The sequence below is a fragment of the Schistocerca serialis genome, chromosome 4 (genome assembly GCF_023864345.2).
Source record: "Schistocerca serialis cubense isolate TAMUIC-IGC-003099 chromosome 4, iqSchSeri2.2, whole genome shotgun sequence".
Taxonomy (NCBI): Eukaryota; Metazoa; Arthropoda; class Insecta; order Orthoptera; family Acrididae; genus Schistocerca; species Schistocerca serialis.
The window spans coordinates 186,343,155-186,348,030 of record NC_064641.1 but is presented as its reverse complement, the minus strand read 5'-3'; positions in this window follow the sequence as shown (position 1 = coordinate 186,348,030).

The following is a 4,876-nucleotide window of genomic DNA, read 5'->3' as shown; positions in this document are numbered from 1 at the left end:
GTCCCTAACGAATTTGTTACTCAGATGACATCCACGTTCGAAGCCACAGAGCTCTTCTGGCAGGCCCATTCTACTGTTACCGCTTTTCTGCTGTCAACACAATACCCCCCCCACCCCTCACACCCCTCCTTTTGCACTGGCGAGAGCGCCTCTCGTGGCATTTAGAGGTCAATTCTGCACTACGTAGCAGTCTGCGGATACTTTTGATCAGATAGTGTTTGATGGGGAAAGGGCACGTTCTCAGCAGTAGCAGGACATATACATCTTCACCTGTTACGGTAACGTTATTGAAATCAGCACGTCGGCGTCTTCTATTCCCTGGTTACCCAACATGTCCCTTGCTGCTATCTCAGTCATCACACACGCATATTGACGATCACGGACCCTGAAAATCATGCATCGATCTTACGATGTTGCTCCATTGCCGGCAATCTTGTGCACTTTGCATCCAGTTCTCATGTACAGCCAGCTGCTGAAGGTCCTTCTTTAGTTCATCCTTAACGCCTCCCTGGTCTTACAATTCGACGAGTTCCATCCAGTTTTCCCGTAAGCATAGCTCTGTCCCGGCAAGTGCCTGCCCACCTAACAATGTGCCCTGTCAAGCTTATTCTTCACGCTTTCATTTTCTGTACGATGTTCGGCTATTTCATCACATCGTACTGCTCCTGGTTCTTTCTACGTCCGCAGGTCTTCTCTTCGTGGGTTGATCCAAAGATCTTTCTCATTATTTTCCATTCAAAGATCAACAGATTCGCTTACGCCTTTTTTGTGGTGCTTAAGGTTTCCGTCTCATATAACAACACTGGTACTATCTCTGAAATATAGGCTTTAATATTGGTCTTAGCTGACAGATGTTATTGATGACCTTATCCGCTTAAGAGTGAAATAAGTTTCAGACACATTTACAATATATTGATTAATTTCTTGTTTTAGGTTATGATGCCTGTTGAACCAAGTGCCATAGCTATTTTCCCGTATGGCTATATCCTGTAGCGGGGCTTTGAATTTCGCCGCGCTACACTCGTTCCCTCAGATAAAAATATCCCGTCGCAGCGGTATGAGCGCTCGACGGCAGAGAAAATACTAAAATGGTAACACTTTTTTTGTTTTCTATCCGTTTTTTGTTTGTCTCTTGATAGCCGTAGCTTAAGGCAGGCGCGATCGGATGCTGACGTAAAAACTTAATGGCTAATCTTGATCTGATTGTAATGTGTAGACATTGTGGAAGTTATTAAGAAATTCGGTGTATGGAAGTAGCAAAGTGAATTAAATTGCATACAGTATCAAGATGATTTTAATTGGTATAAATTAGTGATCCCAGGACTATTGCAAGATTTCGGAGCAGATTTTTTCACGCAGAAATGAAGGAGATTTTTGAAGACCTGGACGCCGCCCGAAAGAAGACATGTTAACCTGGTAAAGAATGAACTCTAAGCTACGCCATTTCCCCCGGTCAGTTACATTCTGTTATTCTCTGTTTCTTTTCTATAACTTTTGTAGTGAAAATTGGTTTAACTTTTGCTCAAAGTCGCCACAAGGACCACCCCAACAATAGCTTTTCCGAATAACGAAGTCCGATAGCTTTTCTGTAATACAAAGTCCGATTTGCTTTTCATTCTTTCCCTTTTTCACGGTCTCTCTTCTCCCATTTTTTTTTTATTAACCACTACAGTCCGATAGCCCCGCCTGTTATCGAGCGCTATTAGGGACTTCTTTGGATACTTCCATCCTCTCAGTCTTCTCCATTTTAACCCTCAGCCCAATCGTACTGCAGTTATTCTTCCTCCGACCGCTAAAGCTGCAATGTCGTCTGCATATCCCAATAACTGTGGTCTTCCACGTAGCTTTATCCCTTAGTCTTCTCTTTTCATTTCCCAAACTACTTTCTCGAGGACCCAAAAAAAAGCAATGATGAAATTGTATGACTTTGTCTCATACTTGTTGCGATCCTAAATTCCTTCGATAGTTTCCACTGCTATTTCACTTTGACTTTTGTCTCCGTTGTACACACCTCCACCAAGTTGGTTAACTTATTCCTTCGATAGTTTCTACTGCTACTTCACTTTGGCTTTTGTCTCCGTTGAAATTGATTAACTTCTTTCGGAAACCAGGCTCCTTCAAAACGTTGTACATACTTAATCGGTGTACATTATTATAAGCGTTTGAGATACCTACAAATGTCACCAGAAACAGGTGGTTGAATTCCCAGTACTTCCCCCGTCTCGGGGTGAAAATTTGATCCACTTTTGATCGTCCTGCCCTAAAACTTTCCTGGTATTCTCCAACAATAACTTCATCAACAGGTTTCAGTTTTTCAGGAATTATTAATGATATCACTTGGTATGGTACGCTTAGCAGAGAAATACCTCTATAATCACCACAGTTCCTTTCGCTGTTCTTTTAGTGCAGAAGGACAATGGCAGCTGACTTCCACTATTTCGAGATCTACTCATTTCTCCAACTTCACTTACGAGTTTGTATATCTCTCTCTGAAGTGTTTCACCTCCGGCCTTCAACATTTCTGTCGTTATCCTCTCTTGGTGCCTTATTATTCCTCAATTTCTCAATTTATCTGTCTGCATCCTGTTTCAATTTTCCCTTACTCTACACCCTCTGCAATACTTCCTTCTGGGAAGATATTTTCCCGTTCTTGAACATTCAACCTCAACATATTGCCTCCACATGTCAATAATCATTTCCTTATCCTTTAGCGTATTTCCATCCTTATTATTAGTTTCATTGACTGTTCCTCACATGTTTCATCTCCTCACGTATTTTATCATCTGAAACATTTTTCTGCTGTCAAATATTGTATTTACCCTCTCTATTTCATTAATAATGTTATTAATGAATTTAACTGTTCTCTGTCCTCAGAATCCTGTTTCTTGCTCTCTTTATGTTCCAGACTGCTTCTGGATTCTCAGCACAATTTCTGTCCAGTCTGGGTGTGTCCCTAGCTCTCTTTCTCGCCTTCACTGCATGTTCAGATTTATTATTGAACAATTTCTTCTTAGTTCTATTTTTCCTAGAATTTTCTTCACTGCTTCAGTTACAGCGGTCTTTATATCTTCCCATCGGTAATTAACACTTCTTTCGTTACTATGGTTTGAGACCCGGACTTCAAATTTGTTATGTACTCTGATATTATACTGGTGGCACACTACTCAAGATGAGATTGTCTCTCTAAACCGTTTCGTTCCTCTCTCTTTTATGACACAGCTGCAGCTGTAGCTCGTCGATTACTGTGTGACGGTCCGTGTCTGCATCAGCCTCTCTGTAGGATCTACTATCGGTCATATACTCCCTGTCCCAATTTGGCGTTGAAATCTCCTAAAATAAAAAAATCTTAATATTTATGGTACTAATGCTATCCCCTATTCTTCCCAGCTCTTCATAAAACTCACTTTGTAAGCACGCCAACGAGCTCTTCTCTGAGTGAACGCTGCACACAGCGCAGTCTTCGTGGTGCTGTCGGTATCGTCTATAGTCCTCAGTGAAGAGAAGCATTGGAAGGGTGCAAACTCAAATTTGAACAATTTTCTCAGGTCAACATCAGATTAGTGGGCATTGCGAACTTGTTTGACGAAAGAGAATCGATGGCAACACTTTTGTTTGCAATTCTCAGGATACATGAAACTGATGCTGGAGTAACACCCTTGTTCTTTCCTTTGAACTTCACGTCGTCAAATTTTGCCCACCATTTTCCTCATGCTGTTGACACCCATTATTCGTGTGCTAAATCTCAGCTATAAGGATTGGCGAATGGTCAGAGAACCATGCTTCTGAATATTAGTATAACCCCTTGTTACATAGGAACGGTTCATGTTTACAAGTTGTTCAGGTGTTCCTGAACTTACGCCAGTGAATATCTCTATCTGGTCAGTGTCGTGTTGGGAGGCATAGCATACCCAAAGTACATCGAGACAGCACACTACGCGTTACATCAAAATCATAAGTCAGCTCTCCATAGCCTTTCACGGCCATTACTAGGAACTGCTCTTTGGTCATATTTGCTGAGACGCTCGACCAGAATTTTTCATTACAGCGGATAGTGGAGTAGCATTTGTGTACCTGACGATCCATATTGTCTTTTATGTTGCTCACGACTGTTAGTACAGGTGTTCACTCTTAGCACAGTTCAAATGGCCTGCTTCATGGGAGCAGGGAATAATTTCTTCGAGAAATTTGGTGAGCAGGTTCATATCAGTCATGAATTCAGCTTTAATGATATTTTCACTGGGATACACAAGGGAAAGTCCTGAATCCATAGTGTAGCGTTAGGACCATAACACTAAGTAAAGAAGTCTCGTGCTCAGTAAGAGCACAGACAGTGATATAGGGAGGTGGATGTTGGGTGGAGGGTGCTGACCGCTTCTGGTTCTCCAAAGACACAGGCCTACCTGAACACCTTGTTCTCCAACCCAAGCTGAAGCGAACATCCTACTGACAGGGGAGGGACTTCTTGGGAATGATAAACGTGGACTGCTAGAGGCATCTCCCATTGTGCTTTAAAAAGCAGTAAAGCTAAAGTTAAAATGTTAGAACTTGCATTTTTTTCACTTTTTAGATAATTAGAGAAATTTGCCGCTCGTTTCGAGTTCGGTATTTTGGAAAGTGTGTGTTGTAAAACCACGTTTAGCGGTAACTGTAACAAATTTAACGATCTACTAGAAATAGCTAAACGCTTTTGCCGTATGATGCAAGGTTGGTTGGTAGGTTGGTTGGTTGGTTTTGGGGAAGGAGACCAGACAGCGTGGTCATCGGTCTCATCGGATCATCGGATTAGGGAAGGAAGTCGGCCGTGCCCTTTCAAAGGAACCATCCCGGCATTTGCCTGGAGTGATTTAGGGAAATCACGGAAAACCTAAATCAGGAT